The 26,826-nt window shown below is 28.4% G+C and overlaps 1 pseudogene; it reads right to left on the reverse strand.

Annotated features, from left to right (window-relative positions):
• The window catches only part of LOC142329514 (activating signal cointegrator 1 complex subunit 3-like), a 38,144-nt pseudogene extending 12,428 nt beyond the window's left edge, over positions 1-25,716 (reverse strand).
• Between the last annotated feature and the right edge of the window lie 1,110 nt (positions 25,717-26,826).

Raw genomic sequence — 26,826 nt, forward strand, 5'->3', positions numbered from 1 at the left:
AATTAGCCTTTTTGAAGTATGTGTTTCACGGGCCTTTATGGGTCTTCAAGGAGAACTGGTATACCCCCACTGCACTGATTAAACTTTTGTTTCCATGTTAAAAATTTAACTCATATCTCATCGCCTGTTACGATGAGGTAAAATAGCGATTTGAAAATGACAGGAGAGTTGATAAACGGATAAAAATAAATAAAATAATAAATAAACCGATAAAAATAAATGAAATAATGGATAACTGAAATGAAATGATAATTAAAATAATGGTTTATTGCTACAATTTTACAACAAAATGGATTCAGTTTCTTGCTTCAGCTGTGATACTAAATATGAGATTTCCATATAATATATAGCAATATAATATAAGGTTTCCATAAATAAGAACTAATAATTATCTGTATCATATTTTAAGGAACATAAACAATTCTAATTAGATCTCAACTAGTGCTTTTCCTACATTTCTTTTTATTTAGGTAGTACGTAAGTATTTCGTACTACCTCTCTCTTAATGATACAGAATTTTAATATAAATCTGTTATTTTTCATATTAAATTTTCTAAAAAAATCTTTATCTAGAAAACCTGAATAATGGTAATTAAATCCTAAATATGCATTATATTAGGATAAGTTAATTGAATAGTTTGAAATAAGAATTTTAAAACAATTGGATATCAGACAATTTTTTTGTAATTCTCAAACAAAACCATCCAACTAAATAAGACTTCATACAACAAATCAGTAAAAAAATGCAATTAGTTGTCATAGTTAAAAAATTTTATTATAATAATTTAAATTTCATGTCAAATACAAACATTTACATTCTGCTGTACGAATGTTGCTACAAATAAGCAAACATTTATTAAAATGGTTGCTATAAGAGGAGGATTATGATTTGTGACTGCTCAATTTTAATTTTAATCCTTTAGTATATAAAAGGGTTTGACAAAAAAGTGGTATATAATTAAGGTACCAAAAATTCTGAACTGCTAGAACAAAGAAAACTGGGAGAAATGTTAGTACTTACTACAAATCTTTTAAGTACAAAAAAGTAAATAAAAATGTATATTTAATAAATATTTAAATATATATTTTATGTATAAAAATAAAAAAATATATATTTTGCAGAGTAACAACTTATGATATGTTGATTAATCCAACTTCCCTGAAAATATTAGAAATAAAAATTATAAACATTATTTAATAATATAGCATCTTTTTAAAAAAAGGAATAAGTTTCAACTCACCTCTTCAAAATAAATACAATGAGCATCAGAAAGTGTGTTTAATGATTTTTCAATAAGAGATGATAAAAACATATTAATATCTTTTGGTTCAAGTGTTTCTAAACCATAATAAGATTGATTTTGTAATAATCTACGAAAGAAGTAAGTCCATGTCAGATAATCTAATGCTTCTTGACGAGTCTTAATAGATCCAGCAACAATTTCAGCATTTAAATGATCAGGTAAAACAGAAAGTAAGCTAGATTCAACAGGAAATGGCTCGTATAAAAACTTTTTATAAAAGTTCTTTTTCACATCATGAACCTGCAAAAATTGTAAAACACAGCTATTACTACAGTTTTAAAATCAGTGTGTTTTTAATAACTTATTTACTTCTTACACTTTATCAAATAACAAATGTAAACAGCCAATTTCAGGGCTAACATCAATCTATTAATAATAACAGATACTACTAACTATTACACAAAATAATAATCAAAGATAAATATAAATAAATAAATCCAATCATAGATATACTTATTTTTAGATATTAATAATAACTAAACATGAATATTTTACATAATTTGCATATACTTAAAAAATAAATATTAAAAAAAAATTGAAGGTTACATAAGGAATCTAAATCTCTTAAGTCCTTTTCACTTAATAATATGGTAATTTGATTAATTATTGATGGTAATTATTAAAGTAATTTATATTATTCCTACCAATAATAAATTTTTTTATATATATTTTATAATGGTATATAATACCTATCATAACAATTAACTTCCAGGATCACGTATATATTAAAAAGAAGTTAATCATAACACATTGAAAAAATGTGAATATAAATAATACGATTAAATTAGTGAATTTAAATCTTCATCAAATGTAATACTAATTGTAACTGCAGACAACAAAATGGTGATCAAAAATTCCTTTCTCAAATCAAAAAACTAAAGTGGTTTGCTGCTGAAATGGAACATTCGTGATAAATAAACAAGTTATAAGTATTAGTTATGCAATACCAAAATATGTTTGGTTTATTTATTTAAAAAAAAGAAGATACAATAAATATGTACACAAATGCAACACTTTGAATGTTAACATTAATATTGTGAAAAATACATAACAGAAAGTTTGTAGAATTTCTTTTCTTTAAGACAATGAATATCAAAATCTAAATTTACACTCCTGCTTTTTCAGAATATGAGCACAAAGTATGAATAATAATAACAAGTCCATTTATGAGGCAGGCTAACATCACGAAAATTACAAATTCCAGGGATAAATTGGTCTAAGATTAGGCCTAGGCCTACTTGTTACAATACTATATTATAATTTGAATAGAATATCTTTCTTAAATGAATAAATAATTACATACTGGAAAAAATTATTAAAAAAAAGCATCAAAAGTATAATTTTTACATAACAAGGAAGACTATAGAATTGTTGGCATTAGAGAGTTAAATAAATTAATTTTCAGTCCAGATCATTAAAAGCTACTTAAATTTTAAAATTTCTTCATTTAAAACTTTAGAGTGATTGGCTTATTGCAAGATTATATGAAAATTGTTCAAACATATTATGTGAATATATTTTATAAATAATAATATATATATATATATATATATATATATATATATATATATATATATATATATATATACATTCTTTTATTATTTTTTTTTCCAGGTCGATGGTTGAGAAATATTTTGGTGAAGGGTTGATAAAAGTTCTAGTTTGTACTTCAACATTAGCATGGGGTGTTAACCTTCCTGCTCACGCTGTTATAATTCGGGTCAGTTTTTTTAAAACTAAAATACAATTCATTATTATGAAATAATGTTGATTAATGTAAAATAATGTAATTAGTTGTGGTAACTTATTGCACAATTTTAAATATTAAATTCTTCAATGTTCTAAGGGCTTCTCCAAATCTGTGGGTTGATCCATATTCAGATATTCAGGATCTTAATTTACTGATAAGTTGGGTTGAAAATGAATATTGGCATATTTGTTGCATAAAAGGCTGGGTTCCTTACTTCTTGAATATAAAAAAAAACAAAAAAAACTAAGAAATTAGCAGTATAAGTTGCTTTCTATGAGAATTAAGGTACCATTTGTAGGCCGAATATGCATCATTTCAGTGGGCTTTGTCACATTGATACACATTAGTATATTCAATTTAGTGAAAAAGTAAAAAGTAAACCATTTTACCTAAAACACTATACTCCTTGTAACAAGTAAATCGGTAATTAATTTGATGATAGACTAAAAAGAAGAGGGATCTTATAAAAAAAGATAGATACAAATGTGCAAATGTTTTGTACAAATTTACACAATTATTTAATTTTTATACTTAAAAAAAATTGATATAGAAAAATTGGAACTGCAAAAGTGATAATAATATCAATAATTATACTAATAATATGATAGTAATAGTTTATTTGTAAAAGGAACTGAGTATGCAGTATGTTTAACTTATATCATTTTATGTACTTACTATATTGTAACTTATTTATTCATTCTAATAATCTCCATTTAAAGCCTTTTACTGTTTAACAATCAACTTAAATTCATAAATCCTCTTTCATTCTTCCCTTTTTGTCCATTATTATAAATCAACAATAAAATAAATATAACAGTACTAAACGGAGAACAAACAATTACACTGATTTAATGCCTCACTAATATACATATACACAAGTCAAGCTGCCTTTTATGTTTCACAACAAAAACTGTGTAGTTTCTTTTGGGTTTTCTTATTAACAAAAGGCTCAAGTATATCTTGATTATAGCGTAGAATAAACTGAACTTACCAGCAAAAATGTGTCTTCAAGCTCTTGCATATTACAGATACAGCAGTTTTTGTCACCCTCAAAATTATATAACTGCCTTTTCAAATAAATTTGAGGTCTACAAGCTTTTGGCATCCTATGTTAACCAACAGATTTTTTTTTTGAGACTGGACACCCTTAATTTTATGTACTTTTCCCAACTCCAAGAACATTCCATAACTGATAATCAGGGTTTTAATTTGAATTCACAAAAATCCCTTTCGGCACGCCAGAAGGCGGAGGTAGATTTCTGGTGATAAAAAAGATTTCCACCTTAAATTTAAGAAAAACTTCAAATTTACTCAATACGACAATGGTTGCATTTGAAAAACTTTTCACTTGTTTAGCATATGACAAGCCCCATCTTCTTACAATTACAGCAACATTTTGATCATCCATTGTTGTAAGGGTTGGTCATATCAAAAATTGTTACCGATTCAATACTGTGCCTATTAAGGGAGGTATGATTTTGTTTGTCTTCAACTACCATTTTTTCCACTTCCTGGGCCAAAGGTTGGTGATACCAAAAAACTTCACTTACATAAGTTTTAGGCCCGTATCTAAAGAATAGTAGGAATTTTAAACAAATTCGATATTTTACTTTTTAAGAAAGTTATAGCAATATTTTGTTTTTTCGAAAAAGCCCCTCCCCCCATTTCCATCGCCATGGTTTGATTTTGACCATTAACAAACTTGACAGAGATTTTGGGATGAGTTATTTTTAAGAAACAGTTTGAAAGTGATTGGCACAAAATTACGGCAGTTATCGTGTCCACAAGAAAGTGAAATATATATATAAACTTTTGAACTGACGGTGGTTTTGGGGTCAGGGGGATGTGAAACGCAAAGATATGTCAAAATTTTCCAGAAGTCAAATCATGGTACCCTTTACAATAGGTAGCTTTCTTATGAAATCTACCTAATACTATTGACATCACCTACAGACTGAGTAAAATAGGCTTCTTAATCTTAATATTTCTTTTCTGAGATTTAAAATATTCTATTCATATAATGTGTTCAGCCAACCACCTTCTTTCATGTTTCTTTCAGATATGTTAACTAGTTTAAAACCACACTGCCTTTCCAATCTTCATTCAATACTATCAACATTTTCAAATAAATATTTGGCAGTCAATTATCAGCTATTTGTTTTCACCTTCAATAACTATTTCTGCACTCTGTGATTCACTTGAACTTTGATCTATGAGATTCCCATCTTTGCTCTAACAAAATTTTTGGGTGTGGTGCGGCCAAAGTGAACAATCTTAAAAAACCAACATGAATGCATTCAGTTTTCTTATACTAATGAGATGCCCAAATTTCCATATTATGCAGTATTCTGCTCTTCACTATTGATCTAAACTGCACCCATTTCATATCTTATTTATATTGTGGAGTATTACATTATTACTTGCAACGGCAGCTTTGCAATTGATCTCCTTGTGTTCATTGATTCATAATTATTACATTATCACTTACTAATCTAATTTTTACTTTAAAGCAGCAATTAAAAAAAAATATATCAAATATATCTCCATTTAATAATTAAGTACCCTATTTATTGAATTTAAAAAGTAATGCAATATATATTGTAACAGCCTATATTCAGAAATAAATGTAAGTGTGGAACTAGAGAGTGAGTGGTTTAGAAAATAAATGAAAAAATAAAAAATGTATATATATTTTTTGTGAAAAGATAATTGAGGTATAATAGATAATATATTGATAAAAAATAATATATAGATAATAGATAATTGAGATAATTTGTATTTTGTTTATTATGTAACAGGGAACAGAGTTGTATGATTCAAAACATGGATCATTTGTTGATTTGGGTATATTGGATGTGTTGCAAATATTTGGTCGTGCTGGCAGACCTCAATTTGATACGTCAGGTCATGGTATTATTATAACATCTCATGATAAATTATCACATTATTTATCGTTGTTGACAAATCAGTTTCCTATTGAAAGTAATTTCACTGCCTGTCTTGCAGATAATTTAAATGCTGAGGTATTTATTGTTTATTTATAATTTTTTTCTGTCTTTATTATTAGTTATTGGTAAATAAAACATCTATTCAGGCGATAAAAATTTACTAAACCAACTAAATTATTGGTTTAGCTGGTAAAGTTATTTTCATTACAGTTTCATTAATAATAGTGGTTTAAAATTGATGGCACTAATAAATAAATAGTAAGATAGGAAAATTTATTTATAAAACTAAGTACATGTTTAAAAATTAAGGAAATTAAACAAAAGACATAAAATAAATCCTACTATTACACAATTTTGAAAAGAAGATATGAAGTATCACATCATTACAAATTAATCAAACTCTTAATTTAAGAAATTAACATATCCATCGTGGTAAATCCAACTGTTCATGTCAAAGCATATATGACAGGGTACCCAAAAATAACTATCATCATTAAAAAAAAAGTTCAATAATTTTAATTTTCTGAAAATTTAATCTCTTTCAAAGTGTTATCATGTAACTCAATTGCCCTTAACCTAATAGTTTTCCAAATACTGGGAACTCTTTTTTTTAAATACTTGACCAAAGGTTATAATAATTTATCTCTGACTTCTTCCATGGCACAAAAATGCTTTCCTTTGGACTCTTTCTTCATATACAGGAAAGGAAAAAATCAAATGAAGTACGATCTTGTGAGAAGGGAGGGTGAGGATCAATGGTCATCTTATTTTGTAACAAAAACTGTTTGGAGTATAGAGCAGTATGGATAGAGCTGTTATCATGGTGTAGATACCAATAATTACTTTCCCATATCACCAGGCATTTTTGTCTCAAAAAATCTTATCAACATGTCCACGTAGAAATGCTGATTCACTGTCCAGCATGAGCAAATTCTATGTGAACAATCCTGTTCAACAAAACAAAATTGTCTTCACATTTGATCAAACTAGCCATGCTTTTGTGTTATTGGTGAACTCTATGATTTCCACTTGCTTGATTGTTGTTTTGTTTCCAGATCATAACTGTAGCACCTGCTTTCATCACCTGCCACAACTTTAGAAAGAAAGTATGAGCCATTTTGAAGTTCATCCTTCAAATCATAACACACATTAACAAAACTGATTTTTTATGAGCAGCTGAGACACAAATATTACAACGTGTTCCAAATTCAAATCGCCTATTAAAATTTATTGGCAAGAACTCATAAACATACTCGTACAACTCAATTCAGAAATCTCTGTTTATCAGTCTGACAACAATCTTCATAATTCTATTACAAACTTTTTCAAGATTTTTGTCATTTCTAATTGTGAAAAGCTAGCCAGGTCTTGGTTGGTCTTCAAGTGGTTGTGTTTGAAACACAAAAACCACTTGCAGACTATTGTTTTACTTAAAGCTTCCTCTTTAAAAGTATTTTTAAATACTAGTAAAATGTTTCAGCAGCTGCTTTCCCAAAGAGGAAACAAAACTTAACATGGACTCTATGTTTTTCTAATAAGTATCAAGAAAAACCACCACGAAATGCCTTATAAAAAATACAGAACAAAGCCATTTGAAAGAACATCGCAGAACATTGTAAGCTTGCTACAGCTAGAGGTGGAATTCACAACTATGTTTAGATTACATGCAAAGTACAAATTCTAGTTATTTTTGTGTCCCCCTCATATACTCCTGCACCAAATAATCACATCAAAATAGCTAATTAACTATTCTTCTATTCTTACAGATCACCTTACTCTACCAGTAAAGTAACTACTGCCTTAATCGTAAAATAGATAACACAGTAAAACTTCTTTTAAGGATTAATATTTCACACAATTGATTTCCTTAATTCTTGACAACATTCACATAAGTTTTGTCCAACTGACTTATATCAGACTTCCTTGCTTATACAATGATTTTTACACCCCTGATAAAGTTAAAATATTTAAAATTTCCTTGAATCCTTTTATTTGTTTATTTAGGAATTGTTGTCTAAGTATAACAAATTCCAAAAAGGTTGTTCTAACACCTGGGCAATTGTAGTAACAATGAAGTGAGAGGATAATGACCCCACCATCAAGTAACTGACACAATCTTTTCAATTTTACTCGTGTGAAAATTAATGTTACCATTATACAATTTGCTCATAACAACTGCACACTATTTTTGTTTACACTGATTTATTCAATTATTCAGGTAGAGTAACCTATCCTACAGAAGACGTTTACTTTTATGAAATGCATACTTTTCCCTTCCATACAACATGCCTGTTCACAAAAAAATGTGAGAAGCCATTATTATAACACTAACTGGTATACCAACTGACAACAACTGTGAAAGCACACAATAGTGAAAGAAACTTAGAAATTAGTTACATTTACTGTCCACAAGATAGATTAGAACATCCATAAAAGAAAAGGTACTTAATACATACAGATCTGAATGCAAATAAAAATGAAAGCTCAAATTGTTAAAAAATTGAGTATACTCTAAAAACAACTTTGTCAAAGGTAGGCAATATTAAAAAAATTTGGGTAGTCATCATTAATATATGTACAATTTTAATCACATATAAACAAGCCAGACAATGAGTAAACTAACTTAACTAGTTTGGACAAGCCAGATCTTCAGTAGTCATTTTTGTCCAATGTTCAAATGCTATGGAACACTAAGGAATCAAATGCTAAAAATTGCTTTCTGGCTCAATGGTCACAATTTTATGGTATCAAATACCTGGCTAAAAATTTAAGGAAATGCACGGCATAGTTTCACAATGTCCACATGGTAAAAGCACAACTGTATTGATATTACTGTTGAGTTCAAGGTTAATTGATTATTTTTCACATTTACTTAATTTTTTTATTTATTAAGCTATTAAACTGTATTGTTTTTACTTTAACTTCTAAACTAAAATTCTGTTTTACTATTAAGATTAGATATTTTATTCTATAAAAGGTTAACTTTTTCCAACTGTATACTCTATACCATTAAATAGTTAATGGTCAATTGTAAAAAAATAAAATCACAACCTTCTAAATACTAGCAGGTGTTACAGTAAAAACTTAATTACAGTAATCATGATAATTCTAATACAGTTACATAACATGTGTTCAAAGATTGTAAGATCATGGCACTTACTTTTAATTAAATTTTAACACCTATATAAACAATACACTTTTGTTATTTGCATTTAACCTGCGATACTTTTCCAGGACTAGCCTGACAACAAGCACGACCAACTGCCATGCTGTAAAGTTGATCAACAGCATAATATAATGAAATAAATTATCAAAATAAAAAATTTAATTGTATAAAAATCAAACAATTTTGTCACCTGTCACTACGTAATAATCCGGCATGATGAACTGAAAATCCAGCCTGAAACAATTCTGCAAGCTGTTTAGACCGAGCTCGTTGAAATGTTTTTCTTGCATTACCAGCAGAAGGTCCATCTTCTGGCTCAAACAACCTTAGCTGACCTTTTTGTGATGCCATTTCTTTTAAAATCATTGCCGTAAGAATGGTGGCATTACGTGCATGAACAAAAACCATAACCTACAATAAAAAATTATTAAAAAGATAAGTTAAAAAATTTTAAAATACATTAAAAAAGAATAACAAAAAGAAATTCTAACTCAAAATGTGAACAAACTCATTACCATGTTCTCTCAAGTTATCACTTACTATTCATCTCCCTTTAATAGTTTTTTAACCAGTTATCTACAAGTGACAGAAGATGTAGTATTAAATGAAGATCATTTTGGTTACAGAAACAGGACTGGCACTAGGGAGGCTATTATAGCTCCTTTGTGAAAATAAATATTTAGACCAATATTTCTTTACACTTCAACGTGTATAAAAAGAAGCATTAGTAATAGAGTAGGAGATGAAGAAACGCAAGCTCTGATTAAGAAAAGAGTAATGATAGGATTTAGCTTGCTCCCACTGCTACGCAAGTTGTATGCTGAAGCTGATAAACTATCAAAGGAAAAAAAGATTCACTGATGATAATGTTCTTTGAGTAGAAATCAAAAAAGAGTTAGAAAAGGTACTAAGGGGCAAGATATGATTCAAGAAAGGAAAATAATCAAAAATTAAAATACGGGAATATACCAGAGCCGGCCTCCATGGCACAAGTGATAGCATCTCGGCCTTTCATTCGGAGGTCCCAGGTTCAAACCTGGTCAGGCATGGCATTTTCACACACAACTTATCATTCATCTCATCCCCTTAAACAATAGCTAACGGTGGTCCTGAGGGTTAAAAAAAAAAGAATAATACCATTTGTGAGGCAATTTTTTAATTTAGGTAGTAAAATTGCACGCATTGAACAAAGTAATGGGAGATATACAAAAGCAAACTGGCACAAGTAAGGAAATTTTCATGCAAAAAAAATAAATCTTAATACTTGAAATACAGGTCGATGAATTAAAAAGAAATTCTTAAAAATATTTGTGTGAAGATATAGTGTTTCTGGAAACGACTAACTTGAATGGCTGCAACAGACTAAGCAACTAATACGAACTAATAAATTTGATTTTCGCCGTTAAAATTTGTTCATTTTTTAAAATATTTTTTTGTTAAGAATAATATTCTTGAAGATAGATAAGTAACATATTTCAATCGATTTGTTAGTGTTTAACATGATTAGCTAATTTATAATTCAACAGAAACCCGGTTGAAATCTATTTAAATAAGCAGTTACTTTCAGTTTGGTCTGAATGTTTGTGCTAGTAGCTGGCATAACTGCTATACACTTAGGCCAATTACATGGTAGTGCGGCAGTACAATCTAAAGATCAAACAAAATTATTTCAACTATTTAGTAAGTATTGAATTATTGACAAACATTTCTGCCATTAAATCTACTGATATTTGCTCTGACTTATCCCATTAAAATCTACACTCATGTTGCATAAATCAGGATTTGGCCTTTACACAATCCATGGTATAGTAATGGAGAATATAAGATTAAAAGTGCATGAGCTTGCTAAGCAATAGGTGTTTCAAATGGCTAAGTGCATCATATTTCATACAAATTTCTATACTAGTGAAAACTGCCTAAAGATGAGCCACAATTGATCACAAATTAACAAAATATGTGAACAATTAAATATTTCTAAGCATGGTTTGGGATTGTTTCAATTGAGAAGAATATTTTTGCAGTTTCATTTGAGAAACAGATCTGTAACAAAGTACAGTCAAAACATTCAGATTTACATAAAATATTTTACATAAAAGTAAAATACTTTTTATTTTTAATGTAAAAAGTTGTAGAACTTGTTCCAAAGGTGAAAACCATTCCATTAGCAGTAAAGTCTTTTAATATGGTCATGGCATTATCTTCATTGACTTTTTGGAGAAAGATAAAATGATAACCGGGCAAAATTATTCATCCTTACTGAGTTGTCTGAGTGAGGAAATAAAGAAAAAAGACTTCCACATTTGATGAAAAAATGTTTTTTTTTTTCAACCAGGGCAATGCACCACCTCACTCATCTACAGTAGCAAAACTGTTTAAATTATGTTACAAAATTCTTCTTCATTTCACCTATTTGCCGTGCATTATTATCAAACTATTATCTATTTGCAAATGTGAAGATATGCTTGCTGGAAAGTGAGTGATAAAGAAATGGTTTGCATGAAATGATGAAGTTATTGCCTAAGCCTGCACCTATTTTGAAGATTTACATAAATCACATCAGAAGGATAGTGTCTCAAGAAAACTGAGAATCATTGGACTAAATGTATAGATTTGAAAGAATACATATGTTGAGAGAAACAAAAAGATTTTCCTGAGAAATTTTATTTTCTTTACTTCAGAGTAGACTTACCAAATACTCTGGGAAGTCAGCTTGGCTGTGTACAACCTTTGTAACTATAATTAATTGTATAATCCCCCCACTAATTCCTGATAATCATTATCATCAGAAGCTACAGTATAACAATTGTTATCGCTTTCTTCTCTGATCATGCTTGTAAATAAAGGATTGGAAAAATTCTTCTTCTGTGCTTAAACATAAACAAGCATCATCATAAGGGTCATTCAATAATTAAACAGACAAATAGCTATATAGCAAAAATAGTTTATTAAATAAATACAATTTTTTGTCTACATTTCCACATAATCCCCACCAACTTCTCTATATTTGTCCCATCTTTTTATGAGTCTTCTTATCCCCTCAGCAAAGAATTCTTCACCTTGATCTCAGAGCTAGTTTTGTACTTTTTTCTTTACCGCTTTGTTATCATTGAACTTGATGCCGCACAAAGCTTCACACATACAATTCCAAAGGGGGCAAATTCAGGGCTATAAGAAGGATCAGGTAGGAGCTCCCAACCCACTTTGCCAATAGTTTCCAGCATCAGTTGTGCCATATAAGATTGAGCATTGCCTTGGAAGAACAAGCATGCCTTTCCTTTGCCGTCCTAAACAATTTATCTTCAACGCGGGCTTGACTTTGTTCTCTATCATGAATGAGTAGTATAGGCTGTTGACAGTGCGCTGCCCCTCCAAATAATCACAGAAAATCAGACCATCGGCAATCCAAAAGATAGTTAACATGACCTTACCAGCCGATGATGGTTGTGTTTTGAATTTTTTACGGGCAGGCGATTCAGGGTGTTTCCCTTGCATGCTTTGACGCTTGGACTCCGGCCCAAAATGATGTATCCAAGTTTCATCACATATTAAAATCTGTCCAAAAATGCACCACCTTCATTACTGAAACAATTTTTGAGTTTGTTGCAAATGTGAAATCTCTCAGCTTTGTGATGAATGGTAAGCTCTCTGGGAATCCAGTTTGCACAAGTCTTACAGTAGTTCAGTTTGTTCTGAATGATCGAATGAGTTATACCTACACTTACTCGACATTTATCAGCAATTTGTTCAACTGTAAGTCATCAGTCTTCTTGGATTACTGAATCAATATGAGAATCTAACGTTGAGGTCGACACTGTTACCGGACACCCGGAGTGGTGTTCATCGGTCACGCTTTTGCAGCTACTTTTAAACTTTTCCACCCATGCGTAAAAACTCGCACAGTTCATGCAACTACTGCCATATTGTTTGTTCATCCAAGAGAATATTTCTGATGGTTGTACACTTTCCAAAAGTAAAAATCAGATCACAGAATGGTGTTCTTCGAAAGTACTTTCTTCGAGCAGATATGCCATCTTAACTAAGACTTTAGAGGTTATGTTTATGTAAATATTAATCAAACAGCTCTTCACAAGATTGCCAACTAATACTTACATAGGTTTCAATCCCCTGCATTAAGTGTCTCCTTCACTAAAAATGTTTAATTATTGAATGCCCTTTGTACATATGAATGTCACAAATGATATTTCTGAATAACTTAAGAAAAAATCCTGAAAATTAAAAGCAAGGTGAGTTATGCATACATGGACAATTTAAATACAAATTTCAAGGTTTTGTATTGGAAAATTTGTTTTGTAACAATTCAAACATTTCATTCCACATTTGTATTTAAATTGTCCATGTATGCATAACTCACCTTGCTTTTAATTTTCAGGATTTTTTCTTATGAAAAAATGAAATGTTTGAATTGTTACAAAACAAATTTTCCAATACAAAACCTTGAATCATCCATAAGTCAATCAAATGAGGAATAAAAATTTGAAGAAATACATATGTAGAAATTGATCTTATTTTACATGTTTTAATTTAAGTTTAAATAATTATATTACCTGATGTCCTTTTTGTACCATAGACACTACTTTTTCATAACAAACATTATCCATATCCTGCATCTGTTGTAAAGGTTTCATAGCTTTGATACCAACAAACGTCTGTTGAAGTGGTACAGGACGAAATCGTGAATCAAAGTAGAATAGTCCAACATATGGGTTTACACCTAAAAATCTAGCAACATCTAAATAATTTGGGAGTGTTGCAGATAATCCAACAATACGTATCATACTCTGCGAGGATTCAACCTAAAAATAATACCTTCACATAAAATACTGTTTAAATTATTTCATAATCATAGAAAGTATGGATTAAAAATAAAGACATTTTTATGAGCTTCCTAAACTTTAAAACATATTTAGAAACTGAAAAATCTCTCTGATTTAGAAAAAAATGTAAGAACAAATTAGACTTCTATTTAAATAATTGTAGAAGTACAAATTCAATTTAAAATAACTTAAGTTATTTGAAATGGAATGAAATTTATCATAATAAATTTAATTTATTATGACCTGAATCCAGAAGTAAACAAACTAAACTTCCTGAAAAGATATAAGCAAGCATGTGAATGAGTACTAAACAGTTATGCCAATAACAAACTGTGCTCTATGGTAAAATAATGCAATAAATAATATATATTTACTCAGTACATTATTATATGTAGTTCATCACTCTAGTATTATAGTTAACTTTTCTTAAAATTTAATTTTTCTTTTAATTTAATTAAATTTTTTTTAACTTACCGATTTAGATTTTCTTTAAATTCAATTTTTTTTATTTGTGTAGATAATTAACACATGGGGGAATATTAAATAAAAATCTTATAGTATATGAAAAACATCATAGCTCATTAGGATTCAAATCAGGAAATTCTGAATAAAAGGGTGAGATGAGCCATTCCATTTTGGAGATCAGAGAATTTATTTTCTTCTTCCTTAAAAGGTCTTAACCTTTCTAAAAGAATAAACCTTTCTTAAAAGGTCAATTATTTTTATTTTTAGTTTCATATGTTTATAGGATAGTCATATTACTTTCAACAAACTGTATTAATTTACTGATATTGTCAAACATTTGTTTCATTTCATAACTGAGCATTAAATATTAACAACTCAATAATGAAAATATATTGACAGCGATGACATAGTAAATTTTCACAATTATACAGTTAGCCGACTGCATTTTCACAGTTAGTTTCTACAGATTCTATGAATCTATCAGAGCCACACTTACATGTTTATTGTCAGACATGTACTGATAAAGAAAACTTGTTTTCTTATTAGGTTAAAAGTTCAAACTTCTCTAATTAAGAATGTATAAATGAATATATTTCATACAATTGACATGTATTATTCAGAAACAGATGTGAAACATCGACAGGTATTATTCATGCATTAATTCTTTTATTCAGAAACTAGCTGAATTCAATGTTTTAAGATTATCATCTTTCTAAATTTAAAGAACTTCAACATGAGTAAAACAATTTTGTGTTACAAAATACAGAGCGTGTCACAAGTATAGAAATCCCTCAACAACTTTAAAACTGTTCCAGATAGAATAATGTAACTTTCAGGATAAGACATCAGTCAATTACTACTTTACCTTTTGATGAGAAACAGAATTTTTCTTGGGGCCAACTCACGATATTTTAAATGATAACATCCTTTGTGTAATACATCATTTTAAAGGTCTCTTTAAGAAAGAAAACTGTATAAAGAAAAGGTTGGTACCATGTCTATACCCTAAATAGCAGCAGGATAAAGTTTGGATTTAAAAAAAAAATTATATTGATAAATTATCGAGGAACTGTTATCACAAATAAATAAATTTATAGAGATTTGATTAAATGGATAAATAAATTTATTTTTAAAAAAGTTACTTATTAAGTACAAAGTTTGCTTATTTACTTATATTTCATTTTAATAAAAGTTCAAATTGTCCTTCTTCTGTTGCTTGACAGTGTGCCAGTCAGTTGTAAAAGGATGATAATGCATTATTCAATGTTTCCCTAGTGATATTTTGCGCTAATTCTCGAATTCTACTTCGTAAGTCATCAATATCTTGGGGCTTATTACGATAAACAACACTTTTTAAGTGGCCCCACAGAAAGTAATCTGTGATAAGTCAAGTGATCTTGCTGGCCATTCTATTTGACCCCTTCAACCAATCCATCTTCCACAAAAAAAAAATGCATTTAAAATTTCACGAACCTGAAAACCAAAAATAAGGTACCAGTACTATCTTGATGAAACCAAATATTTCAGAAGTTGAGGCCAACAACATTTTTAATGTTTAGAATGATATGGACAAGAAGCAAAGTCTCGTAATTCACTGCATTTAAATGTCCATCAATAAATATAGACCCTATCAATAATTCTCCAACAATATCTCATATACATTTACTTTATTTCTTTGTAAATAAACATTAACTTTATTTACTTTGACTGGATACTGTGATTGTGCCTCACGATACTAGTGTGTGCATTAATCAGTCCTGTATTAACAATTATGACAGTTTACATTGCCATTCAAAAAAAATGTGGCCCTATTGCTAAATTAGGATCTGCACAAATACTGTTCATCATAATTCCACAAAACTCAAGTGTTTGATCGTAAGTCATCTTCATTAAGTTCTTACACCAGACGAATTTTAAAGGGTTTGAAATTTCATTTTTTAATGTTCAAATCACTGAACTTTGGCTAATATGTTCTCCTGCTCCTGTTCATGTTGAGGAATGAGGATTCTCAATAAATTCTGGCATAATCTCTAATGATTTTTTATTATTTGTTGTAGATTTAGGCCTCCATGGTTTTCTGCTATTATTAATGCTCTCCACTTCTTCAAATCATTTGATGGTTTTTGACATTGTACCCTTTGAAATATGGTTATGATTATTAAATGTTGCATTGAACAACTCATAAACTCTTCATTATAAGACCTAACTATTACCAAAGCCTCTCATTCTTAAAAGTGCGACTCTCTACTCTTCACTACCTGACAAGTTAATAGTAATGTTACAGATAGTACAGAAAAAATTCAATAAAAAACAATTACAAAGAACGTAAAAAAACATGTAAATAACCTTTAATAAATGCAATAAAGGAAGTCAAAATCATTATCCAACCGATCACAATGAATTCTCATAAGAAACTAAGAGAATAATAATGAAACACTCTAAAAGAAATTATACAATGAAGTAAACTTCATTTTTGCAACAATGGTAAGAGACCATCAATGATCAGCTGATCAGCATGATTAGGTTACAGTACTTTTACTATCTGCCAAGAAGGGGCTGAAATTTTATTTCTTGTCAAAAGGTAAAGTAGTTGACTGATACATTATGCTGAAAGTTACAGTGTTCTTCTGGAACAGTTTTAAAGTTGTTGAGGGGTTTCCATAATTTTGACTCGCTCTGTATGGATTATAAGGGGTCTGAACTTTTTATAAGACATTAAAAGCATCCAGAAACCTAAAATATTTGTTTGTATCAATTGAAACCAACTATTTTGTTTAAGAAAATGGCAATTTACAGTAGTACTATATTTAACGAGAGAAAGAATCATGCAAATGGTATCTTGTAAATAACTTGTTAGAAGGAAATCTAGATTTAAACTCAAGCACAGACGCCTTTCTCTACCACTATTATCTTTCAGAAGAGAAATAATGTTTGCAAAACTCTGTTTGATGCTAACTGTTAAGGAAATTTTTCAGTTAAATATAAAGTTTGGGGAGCAATGCAAGTGAAATTTTGTTTCAAAATGGAAAAAAACTGTTTTTATAAAAATTTGCAGCAAAATATTTATGGAGGGAATTACATGCAACCACACAGTTTCACAAATTCTTAGACACAAACAGCATGTAGAAGCATTTCAAACATGAGGGCTATAATAATCACAGTTGTTTTTTTTTTATTATATTATAAGAGTGTCTTTAACAGTCTGTTCAATAAAACCAAAAGAATAATGAAAGCCATTTATTATTTACTGGTAATGAATTTGATGAAATTAAAAAAAAAAACAACTTAACTGTGGAAAAACAAGACACTAATGCTACACAACAGCAATGTATCCATGTATTTGTTGCTTATTATACATATATTTTTGATGAAGAATCATCATAATTTTTAACAAATTCTATTTCTTTAAATTCAATTTTTCACACAAAGGAAAAAATACTTTAATTCTTTCACTCATTTACTCAACTTCAAATGAAATTGACAGAATCTGTCTTCACCACTTAATTTGACTTTAATCCATGTCTGTTAATTTTCTCCTTTTGTTGTTTTATTTGATTATAACTTTGAGTTCACAGAAATAACACTAATAAGTTTCTGAGATGTTCTGCTACCTTGAAAAAATTATGAAATTACATTTTTGAACAGTCAGCTGCTCATAGTCATATTGTTTTTGTTTGTTTCAATTCTAATTTTGTATAAAGTGATATTTCTGTTTTGTTTTAGATGTGATAAATAGTTATTTAAAATATTATTAACCAGAAACTTTTATTTATTTTCATTTACATACGAACAGGTTTTTAACAATTTTTTATTTACATTTTAATAATAAACTGCTTATTTTGTTATAGGTTTCCTATTCAATATAATTTTAAAAGTAACAACTATAAAAAACTGCTTCACAAAAGATGTTTTATACAACAAATATTGTATAATTTTAAAAAGGCATTTTATATAAATTTTTATATAAAAAGCTGACAACAAAGTTGTAATAATTTCCTGGCATTGGTTATTTATTCTTATATAGTGAAAAAGTAATTTACAGAAAAAAAAGTTTTCTAAGATTTTTCTTTTTGGGGTGAGGGGGTAATTTATGATAAATTTTTATTGTAAAATTATCATTACATGTTTAATTAACTAAACTAAAAAGTTTTAAAAATTAAAAAAAAATCTGCTTTTTATGCTCCCCACCTCCTTCAAAATCACCTTCCAAGAAAAGTTTTTGATTTTTGTTTACTATGTTAAATGGAAGAAACAAAAAATAATATTAAAAGTATTAATAATACTTTTTTTTGTTTATCTTAACTTTTAATATTATTAAAAGCATCAAGAATCAATCCATAAAAAACCATGTGTAATTTTTTTTGCCAATAATACAGTACAGGAAAGAGCCCAAAATTAATAAGCAGTAAAAATGAAAAGGTAAACTTTGTTTATTGTGGTATGTTACAGCAAAATACAAATAACAATCAATCCTTTTCATTCTTTACTCAAACTTTAATCTACAAAAAAACACATCTGTTTACCAATAATTTGTTTGATTACCTGCCTTAATGTACGAGCAACAAGGGCTTCCACAACAGGACCTCTATCACCGTGCAATAGATGTACTTCATCAATAATTAATAGTTTAACAAGACTTGTGAGTGCTATATCACCTGTTAATAAAAAGAAAATTATTAGAATAACACTTTAAAAAAAAGAAATAAATGTTTAATAGAAAGACAGTCAGTTTAATATTTAACTGCTATAATCATAACTGAAAATTACCAGTTCCTTTTCTTGTAACCACATCCCATTTTTCTGGTGTAGTAACAAGCATCTGAGTTTGTAATATTTCTGCCTTAATTAACTGCATAATTCACATACTTGAACCCCTAATGGTCCTAATTTCCGATTAAAGTTTGCAGTCATTTCAGCAGCTAATGCTTTCATTGGAGCAATGTAAACTATCTGCAAAACATTATAAAATTCAAAATTATTAATTTTATCAAATAAAATTCTAAAATATACAGGTGTTACACATTATAAATATATTATATGTAAAAATACAGAATTTACAAACTGCAAGATGTCTTTTGAGTCTTTATTAATTTATAGTCTTAATTTTTAACTGTAACTTATTACGTTACAAATGCAGTAATAATAGTTTTAAATGAAAAAAAGCATCTTATCAGTTCTACCGATAAATATTTTATTCTGAAAGTAGTAAAATTATAGTTAACAACATTGCAAAATGTAAATATACCCAATAACAGAATGAAATTTCTATGAACATTACACTACCTTAAGATCATGAATTACCTAGTGGTTCATTATTTTCTAGAAGTGAACAATGTAGTGACCAAAACAGATAACATATAACACAAAAATATGTTACTTTTGACAGTAAATTTATATGAAACAAAAGAATATCAATAGGAATGCTTCTGCCAGTAGTCAAGGCTGAAATTTATACAGATAAATTTTAAAAACGACATACAAAATAAAATACAATTCTGGATGAGATATGTGGATGACATATATGTAATTTACAAAATAAAATCAACTATGAGTACATTTTCTTTAACCTCTGAGACCACCATTAGGTATTGCTTCAGAGGATGAGATGAATGACAATTATTGTGTGAAAATCCCATGCCTGACCAGGATTTGAACCCGGTCCCTCTGGATGAAAGGCTCGCACCACAGAGACCAGCATTTGAAACTGAAGAGAATGAGAATATGAATATTCTATTTATAAGAAATATACTTTACAAATATATTGATGGTACTGAAACAGGTGTCAAATTAAATTTACAAATAATTATAATATTTAATTAATGTAAAAATAATAATTGCACAGGACAATTTATTTAAATTGATACAATATTAAGAGGAATTTGTAACTGTAATAAGTATATTTATTTTCCACTCTGAGTCCCAGACCTTAAAATCTGATTACTCTCAATAAACAATCAGATGCAATTTTTTCTCTTAGTTCATAATTTTAAATATTATTATCATTACTCAAATAATAACATCATATCTAATAATTAAGAATTACAACTGAAGATAATTCAATAATCATTTCATCAAAAGATATCACTCAAGTAATTTTTGAAAGTTCCACCAAAAAAAAAATCTTTGAATTATCATTTGATCATTCATTTTTTGAATTATCTTTTAGATAGTGCTACGATTCCAACTTAATAGTTGATTAAATTTATTGTGATCTTGATACTAATTTTAGGAATCTAAATACATTTATCAATACCACCAAAAATAAATAATATTTAGGTTTTTCCAAATAAACAATCTACTTCATAACATAACCAAAAAAAATTCATAATCTTTTATTCTTATATAATAATATAATATATTCTGCTTACTTTTAAATAACGAATGAAAACGTTTATTCAGTGTTAACATTAAATGACTGTGTTCTATTAAATAAGTATAATTAAATACTTAATTCTATTATACTAATTCTTTAATTCTATTAAATAAGTTCACAAAATTAAGAGAACTCCTGAATACCTAGTTTTTTAACTTCATTCAGAACACTAAAAGCAGATTTGGAGCTGCCTACATAAAAAAAATGTATCCCCTTGAGTCTATTCAACTTATATGCTAAAAAAATATATTTAACTAGCCAGTCAGGGCTCACTTTGCTCGCCTGACCGTCTAGCCAGAGAGCTCCAACGCTGGACTCCTGCAGTGTTCATTACCCTCATGAGTCTGAGAATAATAATGATAATTAACAACTTAATTTCAGGCTTTAAAAAACCTGAAAGAGAAACTAAACTACAAAAGACAAAATAGTAGTAACTATGTTAACAGAAGTACACACACCTTTGACAACAAAAAATGAGTAATAATGAAACTATCAGCTTTATATATAGCATTACGTAATATAAGCCAAACATTCAAATACAAATCAAAGTTATAGAAACAAATTAAAACAAAATGTTTCAAATAATATAAAATAAAACTTCACTATGATTTGGATAAAACAATTTCAATATTGAGATTATCAACTGCTCTCACTGATAAAATAACTCCAGAAAAAATATGTAATTATAAAACTGAATTGCTAAAAATGAATAAACTACAATCAAAAAATAATACAGCAACAACAAACAAAAGTTACTCCAGTGCAATTTCTGAACCATTGGGCAAACTCTCACCTTATTAAAATATAATGAATTACTTGTGTCCCTCTCCTACAAATTCATCCATTTCATAAATAAAACACTAATTCACACTTATATACATTAACTATTCAATTATAAATTAACGATCAACATAAAGAAGGAACATGGCAACAAATATTTTAATGCTGATGAAAATTATCATCCTGCATAAAGGATCAGCCCAAATACTGGAGCAGGACAGTGTTTCATGTGAGAGATTACTTTTTCGTGTGAAAAATATCTTCTATCGTTAGCTGCAAAGAATTCCATAAATATACAAATTTTAAATATATAATAAACCTAAGCATTAGATTTTAGCATCTAAACATAATTTATGCAGTAGCTTTTATTTTTTGTCAAAAAGATTTTTCCCTAGAATAACTACTTTAATATTCCAAGAGATGCATTTCCTGACTTAGATACAAAGATAAATGAAAAATGGTAATATCACATGAAGAGTTTTCTAGAGGAAGAAAGCCCTTTTAAATATACTCTAAATTACTGAAGTTTTACAAAATTAATAGAAAACTTGAAATTACTATTTTTAAGTTTTACTTAATATATCAGAAGAATATATTACACTAAAAAACATAAAAAAGATTATAACCTTGAATTTATCTTTTTGAATGACGCCTTTATCAATGAATTGTCGAATTGTATGTACAACTGTCAGTAGAGCAACATTCGTTTTACCGGCACCAGTGGGCGCACATATTAATAGATTTTCATTTGTATGATACGCTGAATAAAACACAACAGACTGTATTCTGTTCAATTTTTTAACACCATTAAATGCCATCTGTCCAACCTGTATTTACAGAACATCAACATAAGTAATAACAGATATGATAAATTAAACACCTTTCCACCAGTGTGTAACATTTTAAAAAAAAATGTATGTTGACATTAAATACAAATTAAAACTTAACACAATATACAACATTTTTATTAATAAACGTACTGATCAAATTAAAATTAATACATTATTTCTTTTAACTTTAATACAATGACAAGCAATAAAATTTAATTTCCAGTATGCCATACATGCATAATATTTCATTCTAACTTCAGTAGCACGCAGTATGATATCTGTACCAACACATTTCATACATAAAATTTTTTGGAAAGTTCATTTAATATCTCCAAAACAGCATTGCAATGACCATTTTATGCATGTGTACCAACTTTCCATATTTTTTAAGTAAGGTAATGTAATTATAAATTTCAGTTTTTTACTAGAAATGGGTGAAATATGACAATGGCTGAAATTCATCATTGTTAAGATATGTAAATATATTATCAAAAACCCCCATGAGTGAAAGAAAATTAAGAAAATGGGCCAGAAAAATTCAACGGAGAGCTGGAGAATAAGCATAGCAAGGCAGTCATTTGTGATTACTGATTTTTGCTTTTAAGAACAGTTGGTTCATTATTTCCTCCCTTGTCTTGTCTTTTCCTGAAATTTCAAGGACAGTTCTTTATGAAATAGTGTCATACCATTTGAGCAACTCAAAGTTGTGTTCATGCAAGATACCAAAGGTGCCTGCTCGGCACCACAAAACTAAATAAGCTGGCAAGTATTAACCATTCTGCTGAAGTATAGGGAGGAAGACTTAAGCCACAATTTTAATAGTGAAGAGATATAAGTGTTTCATGGCAATGTAAATTAAAACCAGCTTTTATTTTAAGGACAATAATGAAAACAAGAGAACAGTACAGAAATATTTGCTTTAAAAGTGGCTATACCTAAGATGAGACTATTCAAAAATTGGTACCCGGTTTCCATAAATGCATCTGTGAAAGTTGGAAACTATATAAAATAGTTTAAGGCTGCAGTTGATGAAATTAAAATAAATTAAAAACAAAAATCAATTTATAATTTTTTTTAATAATTTAATGATACTTACTTTTCAAATATGGTTGGTAACATTCCAAATTGCCCCTAATAAAAGAGGGGATTTCCCCTATTTTAAACAATTCTAGTAGTAACAACACTTCTATCCCATTTTAGACATAGTAAAAAAAGAGAACGGTTTTTTTATTAATCAAATATTGTGTTTTTTTTTCAAGTAATAAATTTTTTGTTTCTCAGAAATTTCATGAAAAATATATATTATAAACAGTAGATGAGAAAATTATGTAAAAATATTTCCTTTGAACAATCAAAATTATGGAGTATCCCCTGAAACAAAGTGTTCTGAAGCCACTACCACTATTCTGAAATATATTTTTAGTTACTTTTTAATCAAAATTGGAAAAAATATAAAAACCTGTAATTATTTAAGAAGTTTTATTCTGTAGAACTAACTAGTAAGCTGGGAGTTCTGTAAAACTAAAAGCTACAAGGTTTGCAAAGCTAATGTAATGGTAATTGGAACTTTTTTCTGACCTGGAGTAATATAATAATAACATATCAGGTACATACATTTCACAAACTAATGAATGAACTGCATAGAGAAGCAAGATATAAACAAATAAATCTTCTACAGTATTAAATAATACCAGAAACTGCAGATATAATTAGTAAACATGGCTTTCTTATAATAATTTTAATACATTTCACAATCTAGTACTGATCATGGAAAGTGTGAAATCTTTCCCCTTTTTTCTTATCAACACACTACTGCTTTCCAAACAGGCATTGGTTGCCACAGGTTTAGCAACTAAGAAATGCCAACAACACAAAATTTTTTATACGAAGAAACTGATTAGGCATTTTTTGTTAAAAAAAAAAACAACCAATAAAACATTAGTTTTTCATTCAATTAGTATGCAGTTTTTAATTATAATTATGTAATTTAATAGATAAATTACATAATAAAATACAAAATTTTCATAAAAGATAACATAAAATTAAACAAAAGCAACGGTGATAATGCCTACACTAAAATCAAGTATAACATAAATTATAGAAATTTCAACAGAATACTTAAATTATTTGGTTTAAAAACTGCACATATAACTAATAATAAAATATTTAAATAATACAGATCCATCTAAAGTAATAATTTTAGATAACAAGGCATATATAGCTTAAAATGTGCAAATTGTGAATTAAAATACATTGGCAAGACCAATCGGTCATTCTCAATTAGAATACGAGAAAACATATCAATGGTATAAAAAAAAAAGTCAAATAGATAAATGTAATTTTGCTAAGTATATTATAAATAACAACCATAATTATAAACCAGATAATTTTATTAACATTCTTGATTTTTCAAATAATATACACATTACCAATAACTTAGAAAAGTACCATATATATATATATATATATCTTAATAACGATTATTAATAAATGTACAAACAAGATTTGAAAATGATAAATTATATGAACAAGTACTAGACAATAACTATAAAGTGAGCTGACCATACCAGTCATTCCCATTTTACCATTACGGTAGAGACATTCATTATGACAGGACATTAAGTTGACACAATTTTAACACATGACGACCACCTTTATATATCTTACACACTTTATATAACAATTCTACTCCTGACGACAAAATTTTAATTAATAAAAAAAAAAATTAAGTTCCTGAAGATGGAATTCGTTTCCGAAAGCGCTAGGACACATTAAAATATTGTTGGTAAGTGGGTTTTACATTTTAATTATTTATTTTTCTATTTCTTTAGTAATTTTATTTAGGAACAAAATATTTATTAATATAATACAAGATTGTCATTTCTAATTTGTTCCATTAACTTTTAAACAAATAAAGGCAAATGTATACCTCACATGTTATAAGTCTCATTTATATTGAAGAAGAGAAAAATGTTATTTTGCACAAGATGGCATCAAATGATCCATTATATTTGAAGTTTAAAAATCTTTATGTATAAAAAGCAGCAAAACTGCTCATTTTAGGCTCGGACATTGTAGAAAAAAAAACACCGAACTAACGAATAAATCTGAATATTTTACGGATCACGGTAACTAAAACTACAACTAACACTATAACTGAAACTCTAATTTCATAAAATAATATTATACCTATAAAAAATCCCTTATAAACGCACGGAGTAACCAAAACATAACCATGAATGCACAGAACACGCTTCTGTTTACATCTGAGATTATCGGAATTTTGAAATCGATTATTCTCTAAAATACGTATCATAAAATGAAAACAACCTAGACTATCGATATCTACTAATTGTAAGCTTTAACAAAAGATACTATACGTGCGCTATAGCAATAACCAAAAAATATATGAACATAAAAACTACATACCGATATATACCGTTTTTAAAGGTTAATATTGATTTTCAGGTTAATAGCTTTTTACATATTTTATTAGGGTATATTAATCAATCTAAATCTGTTATTTATTTTAAGCCATGGATAACAGTTGGGCTGTGCATTATTATTTCTCAGACAGATTATACAAAAAATGGCATAAAAATTCTCAGCCACAAAAAGATAGATGTGTAGAGTACGGCAGCTAAAATTCAACATTTTAAAAATATGAGGGAATTACTTGCTAATAATCAATGTAACATTATAAACCACTATACTGTTTATGCCTACTATTAAAAATATAATGTGTAAATGGTAACGTTTCCGATTTTTAATGAATATTGTTCTTGGACCTGTTATATCTGTAATCTTTATTAATGACCAATTTTTGCATAAATTTTATGGTAACTACAACTTTTGCAGGTGATACTGCTCTAGTACATTCATCTAAAAATCTTTATAGATTGTAAATTTAAGCTTACAGTTTTATGTCAATACATTAGCTCTTAATCCTTTAAAACATTTAAATCTGGTTTAAAAACCCAATGTCTAACTTTTATCGTCTGCTTCCAACTTATTAGCTCCAATAATATACCGTAATGGTGATTGAGCTCATATTCAATTAAAATGCAACTGATCAATCATCTCGGGTGAATTTTATTAAATACTTAGGGTTGATGGTAGATGACAAATTATCATTTGCACATACAAAGTGAAAAGCTATTAGCTTTTATGTACTAAAAAATTCTACCGCACAAGAAATATTTTACCAGTACTGTCCTTCAACATATCTACTTTGCATACTTTTATTATGGATAGCATTACTGGGGATCAGTGTAAGAAAGACTGATACGTGGATTATGGCAGCTAAAAAATGTTCTAAAAATGAGGGAATTTTACCTGCCAAGAATCAGTGGAGAATTGTAAATCAGAAGACGTC

Source organism: Lycorma delicatula, chromosome 8 (genome assembly GCF_047948215.1).
Source record: "Lycorma delicatula isolate Av1 chromosome 8, ASM4794821v1, whole genome shotgun sequence".
Lineage (NCBI taxonomy): Eukaryota > Metazoa > Arthropoda > Insecta > Hemiptera > Fulgoridae > Lycorma > Lycorma delicatula.